At 44.3% G+C, this 21270-nt stretch overlaps 1 protein-coding gene across 2 annotated transcripts in view; it reads left to right on the forward strand.

Annotated features, from left to right (window-relative positions):
• The first annotated feature begins 768 nt into the window (after nucleotides 1-768).
• TEC (tec protein tyrosine kinase) overlaps nucleotides 769-21270 on the forward strand; it is a 133869-nt gene continuing 113367 nt past the window's right edge. The window contains exon 1 of one of the 2 annotated variants that reach the window (XM_055339380.1): nucleotides 769-822. The gene's annotated coding sequence lies outside the window, so the exon portion shown is untranslated. Of the gene's footprint in view, nucleotides 823-1826; nucleotides 1903-21270 lie in introns of those variants that run through there. The other variant, XM_055339371.1, reaches the window with a different exon arrangement.

A 21270-nucleotide genomic window follows, 5' to 3' on the forward strand; every position in this document is an offset into this window, starting at 1 on the left:
CGATGTGGGATTCGATCCCGGGTCTCCAGGATCGCGCCCTGGGCCAAAGGCAGGCGCCAAACCGCTGCGCCACCCAGGGATCCCTCTGGAGAACTTTTAATCACCACAATATCAACCAACCCTTTAAGACAGTGGCTCTGCTACCTTTTTTGGGATCAATTTGATGGAAGTGTTAAGTCCTCTCACTTATATGTTTATGAGCATTTTTCTTGGGAGAAAACCAACTTTATCACCATAATAAATAATTATAACTCTCTCTCTACATACACACAATTTTATTTCTTATTTCTTTTTTTTTTTGCCTATAGTTTCACCTCTGCTCCCTCAAATAACACCTGCCCTGGGGGAAATTATGTCAATGAGTCAACAGTAGTTTCTGGATGGGGATAAGAGGCAGGAGAGATGGGGCTGGCAAGAGACAGTAGATCCCAAGTACAGGTCATTATACTCAAGGACTCCACCAGAGTGAGAAAAGATTTGGCATCAGGCCTTGGTTCAAATATGTGCCCTCTTCCCACCCCCAACCCCCTTTTCCTAACTAATAACTTAGGCAAGTCATTAAACTTCCCAACCCTTAGGTTTATGGTTTTTTTTTTTTTTTTTTCCCCTGTAAAATGAATCTTGTCAGACTGCTTCTCAAGGTGATTGCATGGTCAAAGGAGAGATAATATATGTTTTAAAGTCCCAAACAAGCATGAGCTATAATAACTATTAATGTACTTGCCACTCCCTTAGCTTCATCTTCAGGTGGACTGTCCTCTCCTTCAGTGCTGAGCGCTGCTGTCACCTTCTCAGTGAAGTCTCCAGGACACTGGGTGTAAGGTAACCTCTCTCTCCTCATCACTATCCATTATAGTCGGGACACTTCTCGTAGGTGCAGTGGTTCCATTTTGTACTTGCTTACTGTCTTTCTCCCCAGACTAGAATAAAAAGCCCTTGGAGGACAGAGCCCTTGTGTCCCCCAGGCCTGTAACTGTTCACCAGGCCTGGTGCACGCTCAGATTTTGGTGAGTCCGGGTAGCAGTGGTTCAGAGGGCAGACTCCCGGGGAGGACGACCCGGACTGAAATACCAGCTTTTCAGGTTACTAAGTCGGGTGTCATGAGGTTGGTTATTTAGCTTCTCTGTGCCTCACTTTCACATGTAAAATGGGGGATTCTGATGTACACTTTGCAGAAATGTGAATACCTGTAAAGTATGGAAACAGTGCGGGGCACCTAGTCTTATACAAGTCCTGTTTGCCACTCTTCAGTGGGTGAACGAAGTATTAATATACTAATAGGGAATGCACCTGACCCTATAGGTGTATCAGATACGCTCCGATGCCTTAGGCTTGACAGAAAAAGACTTATTCTTTTCGTAAAACTCTGGCTTCGCTCCACTGCACCGTGTCACCCGCCTGGCCCGCTTCCCTTAGCGGAAGGGGAGGTGCGGTCCAGTCACCCGCAGGTGGCACTGCTCGGGGCTCTCCCGGGCCGGGGTGGTCCCAAGCCCGCGGGGCGGTCCTCCTGGGGCAGGAAGCCTAGGCCTAGGGAGTCCCAGCGCCGCGTTCGGGAGCACAAGGGACGCTCCCCACTTACCCGAGACTCCCCCCTCCGGGCTCAAAACCTCGGCAGGGCTCGTGGGAACCGGTGGCCGCGGGCGGGGGCGGGGCCTGAGGGGGCGGGGCCTGCCGGGAGGGGCGGGCTCAGAGCGGGGCCTGCGGGGCGCGGCGGGGGCGGGGCCTGCGGGGCGAGGGCGGGGCCTGCGGGCGGGGGCGGGCCTGAGGGGCGTGGGCGTGGCGTGGGCGTGGCGGGGCCTGCGGGGCGGGGGCGGGGCCTGCGGGCTCCAGGCTGCGGACGCGGCGGGGCCCGCGGGACTTCGCAGTGTCCGCGGCTCGGCGCAGCCCGCGCGCTCCCGCCAGGTAAGGATGCGGCGGGTCCGCAGGGGCGGCCGGGGACTGCGGGACTGCGGGCAGGGCGGGGCAGGACGGACGCGAGGCGAGAGGCGGCTCCCACGAGCCCGGAGCCGACCCTCCCGGGAGGAGGGTTTTCTCCCCAGCGCGGCGCGCACGGGGGCGCCACGCCAGGTGAGGGACCAGGGCCCTCGGGTCCGGGAGGGAGGGACAGGTGCGCGCTCCCGCGGCCGCCGCCTCCCCGCCGCCCGCCTGTGGGCTCAGGCGCTGGCCTCTCCCGGGGAGCACCCGCCTCCTTTTCCTTCGGGTCCGGGGCCGAGGCCACCTGGCGCGGGGTTCGACGTTGGGGTCACCTCCCGGCGGCGCGGCCAGGTGGGGTCCCCCCCTCCGGTTGGGCGGCCGCGCAGGCTCCGCTGAAAGTTGGCACAGTCCGCAGAGACATTCCACAGTCGTACGTGCCCGAGGGCCTCACCCCACCAACCTCACAGGTGGTTTTTTTTTTTGTTTTTTTAAATCTGGGAAATAGTTTGAATCTTGAAAATAGGAGTCGGTGAATGTATGCATTGGAAACACTAGGACCTTGACTGGAGTGTGCACTTTTCTTTGGATCCTAAATTTGTTGTTTTTTTTTTAATTTTTATTTATTTATGATAGTCACAGAGAGAGAGAGAGAGAGAGAGAGAGAGAGGCAGAGACACAGGCAGAGGGAGAAGCAGGCTCCATGCCGGGAGCCCGACGTGGGATTCGATCCCGGGTCTCCAGGATCGTGCCCTGGGCCAAGGGCAGGCGCCAAACCGCTGCGCCACCCAGGGATCCCCTAAATTTGTTTTTTGATCTGATTCCCACCGCCACCCCCCCACCCCGCCCCAAGAAAGAATAATAACACATTTCTCTGTACCAGGTTCGGAAACAGCCTCGTCTATTGCCATTCTTTGGAAACTGGAATATTTGATTAGAAGGGTTGGGAACAACAGGATGGGCTGGTGGCTAAGTGGGTTTGAAGGTTATCCAAAATCGTTAAGCGTATACCCTGTATTTTTCCAATGAGTGCCCATTTTCCTCTTAGGAAATTCTGAGAATTTACTCTCTTTGAGATGGTTCTGCCCTAAAGTGCTGAGGAGGAAAAAACAACCTTAACAAACCAGTGGTTTTCTCAATTAAGTTTAGGTTTAAACAGATGGGTTTGTGACATTGGTAGCTCAGCCAGCAGGAGTCACATGTGGTATGGAATATCATGACTTATACAGAGAAAAAGAAAGTATGTTGAAATTTTTTACTGTGTATTGGAAAGTAATTTTTTTTAAGATTTTATGTATTTATTCGTGAGAGACAGAGAGGCAGAGACACAGGCAGAGGGAGAAGCAGGCTTCTCGTGAGGAGCCTGAATTGGGACTGGATCCCAGGGCCCGGGGTCATGACCTGAGCCTAAGGCAGATGTTCAACCACTGAGCCACCCAGGCATCCCTGAAAGCAGTTTTTAGTTCAGTTATGTTTTCAGTGTTTAGGAAAGACCTATACTTTCCCTGTACGCCAATTAATCTGATCAATATATTACTCGTCCTGCCAATTCATGATGCTGACTGCAGTGTATTTATGCTAATGAGTTTGATTCTTTTTTTTTTTTTTTTTGAGTTTGATTCTTCCCACAAGGGTGTGTATATGTTTAGGTTTTTGGAACTGTACAGGGCGGGTGTTGTAGACTCATGCACATCAGTGCCCTGCTGTAGTTGGCAAAACCTTAGCTCCACATTGTTCCTTGAACTAAAAATTTCACATCTTCCCAAATAGAAAAGAATATGGAATGTTAATGTATGCTCTAGCACTTTCAACCTGTTTAATTATTCTGTACTAAGCGTGTTTTCTCAGCAGCTAGATACTCAAGGCAGGGGCTATATTTTATCAAAGCATGTAAAGCTCAGAGAATGGTAACCTTCACTCTGGAAAGTTGACCGTTGATAGGTGGTTGGAAGGGTTGTGTCTACTTTTATGCTTGGGGAAGACTTGTGGGACTCCCTGCCTTCCTCTGCATATCCAGAGTAGTAGGAGCCTGAGTCCTGGGCCTCCAAGCACACCTCTGCTTACAGGTTACTCCAGGTTGGCCAGCTGATACCTCCTCTCCCTGCCCCAGCTCTTCCAGTTTTGTGGCTTCCACCCCGACTCCACCCTTCCCTGGATTCCCACCCTTAGGGAGAAGCAACTTATTTTTCAGGACAGAGAGATGAGATCTGCATAGTTGACACAGGGATGTTGATCCAGCCTGGTGCTGGGTCCCCCTTGGATGCTTTAGTAAATGTCTGTTGAGGAAAGTGCCCCTTATTCTCTCTTGTTATTCAGACTACAGAGGTAAAGAGGAGTGAAGTTGAACTCAGATCAGTTGGTGTAGGGGCCAGCTGCCTTGGTTGGATTAGTGTCATAAAGGGGGACATTTGAATCCATTAGATAGGAGTGAAATTGGCTCATGGTGGTTGGCAATTGTAAGATTATCCTGTACCACGTGATTATGCGGTGAGAATAGCTTTGTTGAAAAGAACCCCAGAAGAGAGGGGCTTAGTCGTCTTGACCTGGACTTGTCTTTGTTTCTGCCCTAGCTCAACCAGTCCTTCCTTGGGTTGGATTAGAACTATTGCCTTTCCCACCACATTTGACTGCTCAGAGCTCAGATGACAATAGCTATAGATGTAGAGAATTACATTTTCTTTTGTTGGGAAAAACAAGGATGGAATTTTGCCAAATTGCTATTAGGGAGACAAAGTGAAAGCAAATAAATGTAAACCTGCCTGGGCACAGAAGTCAATATAGTTTTTTTAAAAAAATTATAAACTTTTAATCTAAATTACATTGCTCTCTCTCTGGAAACAACCACTTGTAATTCTTTGAGCTGGTTATTTTGGTATCTGTTGCTTGCAGTTCTTACTTCTTGAGTTTTGCAGTTTGAAGTATTATCTGTTGACTTCCCACCGTGGAAGATGATGACGTGGCTGCCTTTATTCCTCTCGCCCCCATCTTGACCACAGCTTCCTTATTTTACCATCCTTATAGTAGTTAAACAGTAATTTTGGTTAGATCAATATTCATAGCTAAGCCAAGCACAACTTTTTGTTTTCTTTGGAGTTAATAATTGCTATTATTTTGTTCATTTATTTAGTTTCGTATGTCCTTATTAATTTGGCCCAAAATTTTTGGCCAGATTTCTGAAACTTGCTTCACACGCATCAAGTATCATCAATTTCATTGTCCTGAAGAGGTCGGTGAGTCTCCTGGCTTGCCCTAATCTGGAACAGTTGCCCTCTACACGTGGGGCCCAGCGGTCACCCTGAAGATGTCCATCATCATCTTGAGGATCCCCATATTTCTCTCCTGTGTTGGATCTCTTGTTAAGCACATGTCTTCCTCTATCTTGGTGTGGATTCCCTTGTTTTGGTGGAGCACAACTTCAGGAAGCTTTTTGGAAAAGATGCATGGGATATGAACTTTTTTGAGACAGCATATGCCTGGAAATAGCTGCTTTCGACCAGACAATGTACAGTTTAGAATTTTAGAATGGAAATCTGGGAGGCATTGCTTCCTTGCCTTCAGGTTGTGTTGCTGTTGAGAAATTCAGAACTGTTCTGATTCCTCAAATTTTGCCTGTGTTTTGTGTACAGTTTACAAGGCTTCTGAGTCTTTTATGGAAGTTTATAGAATTTTCTCTTGGTCTCCATAATTCTGAAATTTCATGATGCTGTACCTTGGTATGGATCTACTTTCTTTTACTGCTCTGGGCTCTTTGGATCCTGAAACCTATATCCTTCAGTTTGGGAAATTTTCTTAAAATTACTCATTGATGATTTCCTCCTTTCCACTTTCTATGATGTTTCTTTCAGAAACTCTTCTTGTTCATGTATTAGATATTTTCTTATATTTTCTTGTATTTCTTATGTAATATTTCTTATATTCTAATTTTCTTATATTTTCTTTCCTCTCTCTGTATCTTGGTTCTGCTTTTGGGAAGATTGTCTTAATTTTATTATCCAGTCCTCCCACTGAGTTTTTAATAAGTATAATCACATTTTCAATATTTTAAATTAAAAGCTCTTTTTGTTTTTTGAGTGTGTGTGTGTGTGTGTGTGTGTGTGTTTGTGTGTGGTGTGCTAAAGGAAAGGAATAATTCTCCTCTACCCTCAAGATCTTCTAGCTGGACTAAGAATTAAATTTAAGTGAGATGGATTAACAGGGGAAAAACCTAGTTTTATTCTAAGGGCACAGAGGCCCAATTATGAAATTGAGACCTAAGGAAATAACTAAAGCAGGCAGTTTTTATATAGATTGGAGAAAGAAACAAGAAATCTTGGGGAATTAACAGGACAAAGAAAAATTTGGGAGCTTCAATTAGTAAAGAATTCTAAACAGAATTTGGGCTGTGGTAGTAAAAGAGTAAAAAGTAACAAGGGTTCTTTTTTTTTTTTTTTTTTTTTTTTTTCTTTTTTTTTATGACAGTCACAGAGAGAGAGAGAGAGAGAGGCAGAGACACAAGCAGGCTCCATGCACCGGGAGCCCGACATGGGACTCGATCCCGGGTCTCCAGGATTGTGCCCCGGGCCAAAGACAGGCGCCAAACCACTGCGCCACCCAGGGATCCCTTAACAAGGGTTCTTTATACAACCTTCTCAGCCCTAAATTTCCCATCTCTGGCGATAAGGATGTCTTTTTACTTCCTGGTACAGGGAGGACACCTTTCACATGGGAGATTTATTTCCTGCTTTCAGGAGACAGAGGAGGATCTGAGTGTTCTTCTTGCATCTGTCTCTTAGGTAACTTTTATTTGAAATAATCAACATGCTGGGGGATCCCTGGGTGGCGCAGCGGTTTGGCGCCTGCCTTTGGCCCAGGGCGCGATCCTGGAGACCCGGGATCGAATCCCACATCGGGCTCCCGGTGCATGGAGCCTGCTTCTCCCTCTGCCTGTGTCTCTGCCTCTCTCTCTCTCTCTCTGTGACTATCATAAATAAATAAAAAAAAAAAAATTAAAAAAAAAAAAACATGCTGGGCACCTCGGTGGCTCAGTGGTTGAATGTCTGCCTTTGGCCCAGGGCGTGATCCCGGAGTCCTGGGATCAAGTCCCACATCGGGCTCCCTGCATGGAGCCTGCTTCTCCCTCTGCCTGCGTCTCTGCCTCTCTCTCTCTTTCTCTCTGAATAAATAAAATAAAATATTAAAAGAAAAAATAATCAGCATATCAAAGTGATGCATTTTGAGGTGGCCTGCCCTTGGCCCCGTCAATATCTATTTCTTGCTTTTGTTTTATGGTTTCAGTATCTTATCTGTCTCCTCTCTGAGGAGTCTCATTTTTTTGAAAGTTTTTTTCTTCCTTCGCAGACTCATTTTCCCCAAGTTGCTTTTGTCTGTTTATTTGTTTAGGTCTCTATCTTTCATGTTCGAGGTTTGCTTCATATTTCTAACACCCTGTGGGGTCTGCTCACATTTCAGTGGGGGTTTAAAAGCTGAAAATGTGTATATGGGCTTATTGGCTGGGAACGTCACTGTCTGGTGATATGGCTGGGGCTTTTATTTGGAGAAACTCTGAGAGTCCTCAGAAAATGCTCTTCCACTCTTTTTCCTGGGTGGTGGCAAGGGAGCCTGGCTGCCAGTGATCTGGGAACTAGGTGGAGAAGAAGGCTGGAAGTCTCAGCCTCCACATATTCAGGCAACCCCTCCACGGTGTTTCCAGTCGAGCCCCTGAGCTGTGCCTGATGTACCCCGTTCCAGGACCTTCTCTGGGGGAGCAGGTGGGGGAAAAAACTCCAGGTATTTTTGCAAGGATAGGCAGGGGGGCTATCTCCCCACCAAGATGTTTTACTATTTTCTCTTCTTCCATTCCCTCCATCCTTGTGGGTTTAGACATTAGAGGAGGAAAAAAAAAATTCCTTTGTTGTCATTTTATTGGGCTTTCAGGAGGGAGAGAAAGGTTTTGTTCAATCTGCCATTGGGGCCTTAACCAGCCTTGGCTGGGAGATGTGTGTGGCTCAGCACTGTGCTGCTCTTTGCCTGCCTTTACCAGCAGTAAGCACGCTCTGACCAGATTGGACCTCAGATTTCTTCTTCTACCACTTTAAGCATCCACTTCCAGCAAATTCCAGTCGTCATGGGAGGCAAGCCTCTAGACCTCGTGTGGACCATCTATAGCTCTCTGGCCATCGAGCCCTTCCCTGTTCCTATTTCTCCAGTCCATCGAGTCTGGGAGGACTCCTTCTGTCACCTTGACCTCTGACTGTCTTACCTTTTGGTGAAACTTGTCGTCAGTAGGTCTCATATCTTAATCTGAAAGGCAGGCCGGGAGTCGTTGGTGGCCACACGGCCTCAGTGGAAGTTATCATTGTTTCCTTCTGGAGGCCAGTTTATCACACCACTGCCTTAACCAGCAGAAGCATCCTCACTTCCTGTTTCAAAGCTCATGTCTTTCTTGGAATGTGCACCCAGTTCCTGTTTCTGGCTGGGCTGACCAGCGGTGACTGGTCTCTCCAGTGCCTCGTGGATGATCACAACTTTCCCAACCCCATTTTACTGAGTGAATCACTCCTTAGGCGTCTGTAACTCAGTGTGATCTTGCAGGTAGATTGGCAACATCCACCTGACTTGATGCTCACATGTGGAGGAATGATGAGGGTCACCTTCCACCGTCGGAGGAGCATTGTTCTCAAACCATCTTATCTGTGCAGAGAAAGCAAAGCTCTAGCTCCAAGGTGATGTGTATGCACTGGGAATACAGAGCACCAGGGCTGGCAATCACTACCTTGGAGTGAGTGTAGGAGTGACTTGCTCTCTGGGGGGTGACAGCAAATAATAAGATGGTTAGAAACACTAGAGCCCGCTAGGTATCATGATGAATGGAAACTTGGCCCCTGGGGAAATACCTGCAAGTGCTCATCCTTCCCTCGGAGCTCCCTTCCCTTTTCTAATAGAACCTTTGAAACCATTGCAACCTCTCTTTCCATGCGGTATATTTTTCTCTGTTGTGCTAAGTGCTTCCCCTAAATTCTCAGCAGGATTGTAAACTGTCCTAGGAGACAGTTAGGAGAGGAGACCGCCTAATAAATACCGAGTGAATGACTTTTCCAGATAATTGTGGACACTTGACCGTTAGGAGAAAAAAGATACTTGATCGAAGTTGGACCCAATAGCCTAAATTCATTAAATTCTGGATTAGACTTTCACTTCATTTTTGCTGTATAGACTGAAACATAGAACATTCAGTATAGGTTTTCTCACATGGATTGTTTCGTGTATTCCTTAGAAATAGTTCTCACTGATAACATTCTTTTTTTTTTAAAGATTTTATTTTTTATGTAATGTCGATGCCCAGTGTGGGGCTTGAACTCACAATCTCGAGTCGCATGTTTCACTGACTGAACCAGCCAGGCACCCCTCATTGAAAACATTCTTAAAAGGACAACACGGATTACTATTACTACTACTACTACTACTATTTTTCTCACCTGTTTATTTTCTCTTAGCATAGCATTATGATTGTCTTGGTTCTTATCTCTAAGAAGAGTGGCTTTTGAAGGAGGGAGGGAATACATGCTGATTAGCTTGTTTAGACTGGTGAATTCTACATTTTTAAAGGAGGAAGATCTCTTTGGATTTCAGCAGTGTATAGATATATCCTTTTGTAACTACATGTCATTTATTTTTGAAGGTTAAAAGCTTTTGAAATGATTGGCTACAGAGTATCAAAGTGACAGATTTAATTAATTAATTAATTAATTATGATTTTACTTATTTATTTATGAGAGACATAGAGAAAGAGGCAGAGACATAGGCAGAGGGAGAAGCAGGCTCCCCGCAGGGAGCTCTATGGGGGACTAGATCCTAGGACCCAGGATCATGACCTGAGCCAAAGGCAGATGCTCAACTGCTGAGCCACCCAGGTGCCCCCAAAGTAACAGATTTTAAATTGTCTTTTACTACCTAAGATACTTCTAATGTAGAACTCTCTAATATCCTACTCCATTCTAGCCTGATTTCATAAGAAAATATTTTAACTTCTCTTTGTCCCAAATAGAGTTCCAACAAATTCTTTCTGTTACTATTTCTTTAGAAACTCTCATGTCCTCATGTCCCCCCCAATATTATATTCCATCAGAACATGTAGACTCTCCACAGGACTGCCCCCAAAATCCCAAAATAAAATTGTGTGTGTGTGTTTAAAGATTTATTTATTTATCTTAGAAGGAGGGAGAGGTGCATGAGTGGGGGGAGGGGCAGAGGGAGCCAAGGGGGAGAGAAGCAGACTCCCCTTTGAGTAGGAGCCCAACATGGCACACTGTCCACCCCCAATCCTGAGATCAGGACCTGAGCTGAAATTAAGAGTCCAACAACCGACAGAGCCACTCAGGGTCCCTGAAATCATGTGTTTTTTTTGTTTCCTTACAAAGGAGTGATTTCAAAGTTTATTTTTCTGTGGGTATAATTTAAGTGTGCATCGAGTTGGTTTATACCATTGGGGTTATTTTGTTTCATAGAAGATGGTTAGCTTTCTTATTTTCCTGCCTTGACTGGTAAAAATGCGTGATCTTGTAGCCATGTAGATAAGCAGAAATACAACTTAACTGAGTTATGAATGAAAAAGATATGTAAATTTAGGTATGAATGCTTTTTAATTTTGTTTTCTGAAGGACTGTCATCGTAATTTGTTAGACATTTAAACCAGTTATAGAAGCACTGCCTTAAAGAATCCTTGTTCACAGGTTCTGGAGTCGTAGCTGAAAGGGCTTTGGGGTTCAGAGCTGGTGACACATCCCTCCTGCCTCACCTAGACTACGGATAAATCCCTGGATGCCTCAGAGATTCCTCAGCTCTCAGCGTGCTCTGTGGATTCTCTCTTCCATCCCTTAAAAAATAGTTTATTTATTTAGTTATATAAAAATTTTATTTATTTGAGAGAAGAGAGAGAGAGAGAGAGTGCGCAGCATAGAGGGAGAGTGAGAAGGAGAGGGAGAAGCAGACTCCCCACTGAGCGTGGAGCCCAGTGTGGGGCTCGATCCCAGGACCCTGTGATCATGACCTGAGCTGGAGGCAAACACTTAACTGACTGAGCCACCCTGGTGCCACCCAAAAATATTGTCTTATATATACTCAATGTTAAAAAATTTAAACAGTGCTGAAGCCTACGAAGAAATTAAAACAACCCCAAACCATTTCGGAGAGAATCTTGGTGAACCCCTCTCAGTCATCTCTATCATCCTATGACTTGTTAAAAATCTTCCACAACTTTCTAGAAAATAATTAGCTTAAGGAGTATTGTGTGCAGCTGTTAATGTAACTGAGTTCCATCATCTTTATATACATGCAATATATAAAAAGATATATATATTATACTTTGTGTATATATTTATTTCTATATATACAGTTACTTTTTTATTTAATTTTTAATTTTTTTGCAGTTACTTTTTGAGATTATAGTCAGTTCTGGCATAAGGTTCTTTGGCTAACAGTATATCATATAGGCATTTTCTTGTAGCAATAATGATCATTTTTAATAGCTAGGTGACTGTCTTGTTAATGTACAATGGTATTTTGAACCATTCCTCAATTGTTGGACAATTGAGGTTCTTTGCTTTTTTTCTTTCTTTCTTTCTCTCTCTTTTTTAAGTGAGTAGTATTGTTATCCCTTTTTCTCCTTGGGGGGTTATTTTCTTGCTGAGTTTTTCTCAAAATACCACTCTGGGATTAAGGATTTCTAGTTTCTATTAATCATTGTCAGAAGGACACAAAATAATAATTTGAAAAAGCTCACGAGGTATGTCAAGTTATCTAAAGTTCCATTATCCTCTTTTTTGGCCTTTTAGATCAACAGTATCTACTTTGTTGAAGAAATACAGTGTAGCTGGAGCTACTCAGGCCATGTTATGGACTAGGTTGTAGGCCAGATAAAAAAGTCGGAGTAACCCAACAGGTCCCTTTGCAGAGGCTGTGTGCTGGTTGGTCATGTCTGTAGCATTTCATTTTGTTGGATGTGGTAGGAAAAGTTTCCAGGGATCAGTAACAAAAGGTGGAGGGGTTGTTATGGTATCTGTGAAACAGCATTTGACCTCAGTACCTGGCCTAGGGTTCATGAACCTTTGTGTAAGCAGGGGAAGGCGTTATATGCCTACAGGAACGTCAGCCCTCCCACCCATTTCCCCATTCTTGGACTGTAAGAGGAAGTAGGAGGAACAGGTCAGCCAGCAACTTTAGGGAATTTTGCATTAATATCCTTTCTTGATAAAGAACCAGAGCAGAGTAGATTCCTATTCAGATTTTTCCCTTGATATCTTCCTGTGTAATGTTTAAAGTTTGGGTTAGATTTCTAAGTTGGCTATTAACTGGTATTATGTTCCCATGCCTCAGGGTTTCCACCTATTAAACAAAGCATAATGACACCTAATTAACAGTCCACTTCAGAAAGATTCATGGCCTAATGCTTGTAAAGGACTTTGAGTTTCTCTGAGTGTTTCATACACATTTATGAATAATGAGATGACTTGCTCTGTTTAGCAGAGGGCATCGATAGTCTGCCCATTTTACAGAGGAGAAAAGTGAGCCTGAGAGGATAATAGCTTGCTGAGAACCAGAGGGCAACTTTCATGTACTGTCTATGAAATTTTTCTTGAACTTTGTGGAACAAGTGGAATCTAAAATAAGTTCTGTGTGAGTGCGTGTGTATGTGTTGGGAAAGTGGATTTTGCACTTTTTAAGCAAGTACAACCTTCTGCGGGGATAGGCATAGGCTACTCCTTTGTAAGGGGGGGATCCTGTTTGACACATCCACTGGAGTTCTTAAAGGGCATTAGATAATTTTGGAAACTAGAGATAAACTGCGATTTTCAAAGTAACTTTGAAAAGACTGGATGGACACAAAGGCTGTTAAATAAATTGAGTCAGTAGGAGTAGTTGAAAAATGTTTTTATAAATCAGGAATGGAGGTTGGGGGGCAAGGATATCATGAAGGGTAGGCATAGATGGACATTTCCTAGAACACAAATGTGAGTAAACTAGTCTCAGTATTATGAAAAACAAAACAAAACAAAACAAAACAAAACAAAAAAAAAAAACGATGTAGAAGGGGGAGTACACAGTGTAAACTCCCAAGTTGACAGTCAACATGGACATATTGGGGCACCCAAAAGCCAGACTGCTGGTCTCAGGTGCTTCAGTGGTGAAGAATGCATTTAGGTCAAATGAATCCATCTATATATGCAAATGGACATTCCAGTTTTTTACGCAAGAAAAGAGATTCACTACGACTGTGAGCTCTTAACTGAAGAGATTCACTAAGTGTATGACTTGGAGCAAAAAAAAAAAACACTAATTAAATCATGGGTGTTGTTACAAATAATTCATTCTACTCATTTTCAAGTTTCAGCATCTGAGATCTTTTCATCAGTGTACCTTAAAGTCATATTAGATGCTGAGAAAAGCAAACATCTATTGGTGGCAGAGAAGATTGAGTAAAATACTCCCATTGAATTCTTCAGTCCAGAAGCATAAATGGGGAGGAGACATAGGGACAGGCGTGCCTTCTTGTACCGCGGCAAGCAGAGCTCGGTGATACAGAGAGACCATTCATTTGCGCCTTCTTTAGTCCCAAATAATATACCACCTGCCACCCATAGTTACTGGTTTTTTTTTTTTTTTTTTTTTAAGATTTTATTTATTTACTAATGAAAGACACAGAGAGAGGCCGAGACACAGGCAGAGGGAGAAGAAGGCTCCATGCAGGGAGCCCGATGCGGGACTCGATCCTGGGACTCCAGGATCACGCCCTGGGCCAAAGGCAGGCGCTAAACTGCTGAGCCACCCAGGGATCCCCTGTAGTCTCCCTACTGTTTCTGAGCCCATAAAATGTGCCAGCCTCCACGTGGGGCTCGTTACATGGATTAGTGCATTTAACCCACCTTACAATCCAACGAAGCGGGCAAGATTATTTTCAGCATCCTATAGATGAAGAGCGTGAAGCTTGGAGATTCCAGGAAATGTGGCCTAGTGGTGGAGCCCGGCAACAGTACAGTCTGACTCCAGAGGGTCCTTTTATAGCTCTACTGAGGATCTACGCTGAGCGACCCTCCTCTCTTCTGATTTCCCGCCATGGAAACATTAACGAAACAGAATTTTCTAGAAGAAAATACAAAAGCCTACATCAAACAAAGCAAAAGCAACCAGGTCTGGGTATCCCTCCGAGCCCCTTAACCCTGAAGATTCTGAGATGTCTTCACAGCAGCACTGCTGAACGGAAATACTCTGTGATTTGAAAGCTCCTAGCAGCCACGTGAAACAAACCAAACACACTAGGTGAAGTTCACTTTAATAGGATATTTTGTGTAGCTCAGTAGCTAAGAAACATTCTAATTTCACGGTTTAATCGTACAGTGATTATTAATGAGATGCCAGAAACAACTTGGGGGCTTGCTTATGAGCAGTACAATGCAGTGCAAGACAGTGTCTTGTGCAGTGCAGTGGATAATGTAAAATGTTGTTCTACCAAACAATAAAGCTGCGGCTAAGAGAGAAACATTTCATACTGCTTCAGTTTTAAATTTTAAATTAAAGTTAATTAAAGCTAAATAAAATTCAAAATGTAGCTCCTTGTTTGCACTAGCCACATTTCAAGGGCTCAGTAGCTGTTTGTGGCAAGTGGCTACCCTAGTGATTGGTGCAGCAAAGTTATTCTCTATTTTCAAAGGCCCCAAGAATGCCAGATACTCCATCCCCACCCCTGTGCCCTGACCCCTCTCAGTCCCCAGCTCAACTTGCTTGCCTCTGCCCAGGGCCATCATGTACAGTTGTGCAGGTTATGCACTGTAAAACTCTGGGGTGTCATTCGCATTGCAGATGTAGGAGATTTGTTTATTTACTGTGACAGGTTATGGGAAGATGGAAGTAAAGTTTTTAAAGGAAGAGACAGTTTTTCTAATTCATGCAAAGGCATTTTTTGGGGGGGAGGTAATTGTAGTTCTTATTTCCTGATGTAGGAAAGATGCTAGGGCTAGAAGCCGATGGCCAAGAAAGAATTCCAGAGATGTCTTTGGTGTGTAAAGGTGGCTTTATTAAAGCCACAGGAACAGGACCTGCGGACAGAAAGAGCTGCAGTGGGGTCATGAGGAGTGGCCCATGATATACTTTCAAGTTGGTAGAGGGTTAGGGATAGCGTGAGCCTCCCAGATTATTTTGGAAACAAGGTTTCCAGGACCTGGAGGGGGGCTAGCTATTGTTAGGAAAAGGTCATTTATTACTGTTTAGTAAAAAACTCAGTCATGAGACTCTTCAGATGTAAATCGGTGGGTCATGTGCTTGGGGGATGATGGCCAATATGTACCTTGGGGGGTAGAGATAAAGGAAGCTTCCAAAGGAATTTTTATATGTTAAGTAGACTTACAGGATCCTGGAGGTCAGCCTATGATTGCCTTTTGCCCTTGGCAAGTGTTAACATGGGGGCAGCTGAGATCCCAGAGGAAGGTCACTCTGCCTGTTTCAAGGATTTGTCAATGGGTCGTAAGTAGTAAAGAAATTTTAATTTAATCATTTTTCTTCTGCCTTTGTTTGTCACTCACGTCATTCCTTCTTGGCATTCCAACAGTTGGGCCCAGGCATTGCTCCGTTGTGTGCTGAGCACTTTCCAGTGCCCACAGCCTGTGGCTGAAAGCAATGAGGTGGGCCTCTCCCACCTGCCTTCCCCAGTAATGTCACCAAGTTGCAGTCTTCGAGGTAGTTTACCTCCGAGCCCTGTGTCTTATTCATGATTGTGTCCACAGTGCCTGGCACACAGTGGGTGCTCAACACATTTAGTGATTTCAGTGGTTCTCTCAGTGTCACTCAGGCCCCTATCTTGTGTCCTGAGTTGCTCTTAATGAAACTTGACCCAGGGCTGATTTTCCAGGTGCTGACATGGCTCTCTCTTTGCCGAGTCACAGCTCACCCTTCATGTGGTACCCTGGTTCTAAACAATAACTGTCATTATTGTTATTATTACTAATAATAGCGACCATTTATTGATCACTTTGTGTCAAGCGTTGTATCCAGCAGTTTATGTGCATTGTTCCATTTACTCTTTCCAAACATCTCTAGGAGGTAGGTACTCTCATTATTCCCATTTTATAAGGAGGAAACTGAGACACTGAGAAATTAAGTCATTTACTCGAGGTCACACAGCTAGTAAGTGTCAAAGCTGAAATGTAAAACCAGTTCTGTCTGACTTCAAAGCCTTTCTGATGTGGAAATGTTAGGGTTCAGAGCCGAGGGCCAAGAAAGGATTCTTGAGATGTCTTCTGTGCCAAAAAAGTGATTGTTAGTAAAGCCTGGGGACTGGACCCTTGGGTAGAAAGGGCTGCCCGTGGAATGTGAGGAGTCATTGATTTTACACTATGGAGTCAGAGCAGGTAAAGACAAAGGGAAGTTTCCAGAATGACTTTCACAGGCTGAAGAAGACATGGGATCTTGGAGGCCTAGCTATTGTCCAGCTAAGGTTGTTTTTACCTCTAGCAAGGCATTCCCATTAAGATTGGGAGTTCCTGGAGGAATGCTGTACTGGGCCAGCCTCCACTATTTGTCAGAGTTGCAGGTTCTAAGGACATTTAATTTTATCTACATTTATTTTTGCCTTTGTTCCCTGCATCCTTTTATGCTTCAAGTAGCAGGACTGTGCATCTCTTTTGTTATCTGGGGCCTGACTCACAAGTGACTCCACCTTGGTGGACTTGTTTGCCCGGACTTCCTTCCTTTGGGGGAACTTCTCCGTCCATAGTTAACATGGTTTGGGTGGGGTGGACCCCAGGGGTGGCCATGTGACTTCGTTTTGGCCTATCTGAGAAGAGCCTGCACCTGACCAAGTAATTGGTTCAGAGGTTAGCACATGACCCAGCCTTGCTCAATGAAGCTCCATTTCTGCTCTGCTAGGAAGGGAGGCATTCTTTTCCTCTGGGATTTTTTTTTTCCCCCTGCTAGAGTGATTTGACTTGGAGCTCCTGCTGGCCATCTTTGCCTGCTCTTTGGGGAAAGCTGTTTGAAGTAATAGAGAATGAATGAGGCGGGCATGCAGTGAGGCGTAGCACTGAGCAGTGGTGGGAGCACAGATAGTGCCATTTATTTTTATTCTTTTATTTTTTTAAAATTCGATTTGCCAGCATATAGTATAACACCCAGTGCTCATCTCATCATGTGCCCTCCTTAACGCCTGTCACCCAGTTACTCCATCCTCCCACCCTCCTCCCCTTCTACAACCCTTTGTTTCCCAGAGTTAGGAGTTTTTCATTGTTTGTCTTCCTCTCTAATTTTTTGCTACTCAGTTACCCCCCTTCCCTTATGGTCCCTTTCACTATTTCTTAGATTCCACATGTGAGTAAAACCAAGTCTTTCTCTGATTGACTTATTTCATTCAGCATAATACCCTCCAGTTCTATCTATGCTAATGTAAATGGTAGATGTTTATTCTTTCTGATGGCTGGGTAATATTCCACTGTATGTATAGACCACATCTTCTCTATCCATTCATCTGTCAAAGGACATCGTGGCTCCTCCCACAGTTTGGCTGTTGTGGACATTGCTGCTATGAACATTGGGGTGCAGGTGTCCCGGAATTTCATTGCAAATGTATCTTTGGAGTAATACCCAGTAGTGCTGGAAAGCACTGTTTAAACCCCAGGATTCAGGGGCTCCTGGGTGGCTCAGTCGGTTAAGCGTTGGACTCTTGATTTTTTGCTCAGGTCATGATCTCAGGGTTGTGAGATTGAGCCTCTCACTGGCCTCAGTGCTGAGCATGGAGCCTACTTAAAATTCTCTCTACCTCTGTGCCCCCTCTCCCACCGCCTGGTGCTCTCTTTCTCTCTCAAAAGAAAAGAAAAGAAAAGAAAAGAAAAAAAAGAAAAGAAAAGAAAAAAGGAAAAAACCAACCCAGAATTCAGATGTGCCTGAAGTGTCCCAAGATTGCTTGGTTTTGTGAGCCAGTACATTCCTTTTTAGTTGCTGTCTACTTAAATCAAGTTATTTACAATTGACAAAGCCCTGCCTAATGTACAGACTTTCCAGAAGATAAATAGATTCTTTCCTCATTGTCATTCTTGATCTACTCTTTGGATGAGCCCGCTGCTTCTTGGGCCTTGGTGCCTACTGTAGCCTGTACCTCGCCTGGAGTCCTTTGATCCCTGGAGACTCTGAGTATTTATCTTGGTTTTTCCCTTTTAGGTCTCTGAGCTCTGCCCTAAGGAAGAGAGATACCACACCCACCCCCTTCCCCCCTCAGCTCTTCCCCCCCCATTACAGAGCCCACACACAGGGATAAGTATTATGCCATGGGTATATCATTGGAGAAATCTGTTTTTTGTAGACATTACAAAATTACTCATCAACCTACTTTTGAATGCTGATCAAAGACTGTTGAATGCTTAACTCATCTGGCCTCTGACATTATCTGGGATCTCAGCCAGCTTAGGCCTAGGCTCTGCCTCTTAACCCCAGTTTCTTTGGCTCCTAGCCTTTCTGATCAGCTCTCTCCTAAATACTCTCAACTTCCCTATGATTCTGAACTTCCATTCTTCTGCTGGCTTCCTTCCCAATCTTTCCTCCCGGCCTCCGAGGGCATTGTTCCATTGTGAATCAACGCTCCCACACCCCAGCCTCCTCACATGATGAGAACACTCCCTTCTCTGTAGCTCTCTCTGCTGTAGCCTTCTGGTGTCCCTTTGCTGCTTTCCCTTTTAGAGGTAGAGCCCTTCATGCAGACACCCTCGTGGTCTCTCCTTTTGCCACCAACCTCTTGATAGACTCTTGGTTCATGATCTTTCCAAACTGCCATCTCTGCATTCATATACACAACTCGCTTGATATGTCTGTGATGAGTTATCCAGTTGCCTTTGGGCTGGTTAGAGGGAATAGCTAATTATGGCATGAGTGGAAAATAAGGGACACTTCATGAAAGAGACTACCTGTGATCAGGGCCTTAAAAAAATGAATAGCATTTCAGCAGGTCGAACAACTCAAGCAAAAAAGCATGGAGATGTGAAAAGGCCTAGTGTATTTGCTTTCTCAAACTCTTGGAAATAAATGTTAGGAAAGGAAGGGGGGAACCCAGGCTGGATCTGACATGATTACGTTTGCTTACGATTAAGGAATGGCCCTGAAAAGAGTCCAATGTAGAGAATGCAAGGGAAGGAACAGCCTTTATTCTAAAAGGGAGAAGTTCTTGGAGAAGTTGCAGAGGTGGAATGATACTCTAAATTACAAGGTTGAGACATTGGGCTGATTGGAAAAAGAGAAGAGTAAATTGAAAGCAGTTTAAGAAAGTTCATAAGAAGTCGGGGGATGTAGAGAGGAGGGATAGTGAAAGAAAAAAGTGGAAGGATTTGCAGAGCAGACTGGTTACAACAGGGCAGAGAAACTGGGCAGGCCACGTGCAGCATCAGGGGCAGCGGCGTGGAGGCCCTGCGGGGCGGTGCGAGATTGGAAGGTGGAGGAAACAGCTCAGACCAGATCTGAGTCAGATCAGCTGGCCTTTGATTGCTGTGTGTAAAGAGTGAGAGAACTTGTATGTTTTACGATGGCGAAAATGACTGAAATTATGTAGGCTTAACGTGTTTCTCAAACTGTTTTATGGAATGCTACAACTCTGGGAGCTGTTAAAGAGGTTTAAGGGATGGAGAGTGAGTTCTGTGATCAAGTAGGGCTGGGAAGGCTGCATTCTCTGTGGTTCACGGAGCCTGTTGGTGTAGAAAAGGCCACGAGGAACGCACGTTAAGAAACCAGTTCGAAAAAAAAAAAAAAAAAGAAACCAGTTCGACATTGTGTAATACAGCTTTGCCCGAATATATTTGTTCATTCATTCAACAGGCCTGCAGTAAGCACATCTTATGATAACGTGTTTTGGTTTGGTTTAAATATTTTATTTATTTATTTATTTATAAATAAGAAATAACCTCATTTTTATTTATTTATTTTTAATTATAGTGTAGTTGACACACAATGTCGCATTAGCTTCAGGTGTGTAATCCAGGGGTTTGACATTTCTGTGTTAGGCTGTGCTCGCCACGGATTCGAATAGCTGCCATCTGTCCACATGCGATGCTGTTACAACACTGTGGACTGTATGTCCTATGCTGTACCTTTCATTCCTGTGACTTATTAATTCCATACCTGGAAGCCTGTATGTCCGTCTCTCTTTCACCCATTTTCCCCATCTTCCCAATCTACACCCCACCCCCCGGCAGCTGCCAGTTTGTTCTCTGTATTTATGGGGGGAGGGGGGTCTTCTTCTGCTTTTTTTTTGTTCATTTGTTTTATTTATTTTTTTGATTTTACATGTAAGTGAAATCATATGGTCTTTGCCTTTCTCTATCTGACTTATTTTACTTAGCATGATACCCTCTAGGTCCACCCATGTTGTCACATGTGGCAAGATTTCATTCTTTTTAAATTTTTTTCTATTTTTATTTTTTTAAGTCTTTTTTTTTTAAAGATTTTATTTATTTATTCATGAGAGACACACAGAGATTGAGAGAGACAGGCAGAGACACAGGCAGAGGGAGAAGCAGGCTCTACGCAGGAAGCCCGATGTGGGACTCGATCCTGGGACTCCAGGATCACGCCCTGGGCTGAAGACAGGTGCCAAACCGCTAAGCCACCCAAGGATCCCCTCATTCTTTTTTTTTAGTGGCTGAGTAATGTTCCACTGATATGTATATATACCCTATCTTCATCTGTTCATCTGTCAGGTTGCTTCCATATCTTATCTATTGTAAATAATACTACAGTTAGCACAGGGGTATAGATATCTTTTCAAATTTGTATTTTTGCTTTCTTTGGATTAATGCCCAGTAGTGGAATTACTGGATTGTGTGGTAGTTCTATTTTTAATTTTTTGAGGGCCCTCCATATTGTTCTACAACAGCTGCACCAGTTTACATTCCCACCAAGAGTGCAGGAGGGTTCCCTTTTCTCTACATCCTCAGTAACACTTGTTATTCCTTGTCTTTTTTATTTTAGCCATTCTGACAAGGTATGAGGTGATATCTCACTGTCATTTTGATTTGCATTTCCCTGATGATTAATGATGTTGAACATCTTTCATGTGTCTTGGCCATATGGTAGTATGCTCTGGGCACTGCCATTTGTCCTGTGGCAGAGGATAAGATGAGCCAGTGTCCCTACTATTATGAGGTTATGGTCTGGTGTAACCTGATAGGTCCTAGTGTTCTGAGAAATACAGTTTGGGAAGCCTGGAGTTAAGGTGCTTATGTATTCCTGTTCATGCTGTGGAACGGACTGGAGTGATTGGCTGCCTGCTTGTCTCTTTGCCTCCATGTCTCTGTGTTACACCAGTTCCTTCACCTCTCCACAGAATGTTTCCTGCACATCTCCTGCCTTGGGCATGGA

The sequence above is a fragment of the Nyctereutes procyonoides genome, unplaced genomic scaffold (assembly GCF_905146905.1).
Source record: "Nyctereutes procyonoides isolate TBG_1078 unplaced genomic scaffold, NYPRO_anot_genome, whole genome shotgun sequence".
Classification (NCBI taxonomy): Eukaryota; Metazoa; Chordata; class Mammalia; order Carnivora; family Canidae; genus Nyctereutes; species Nyctereutes procyonoides.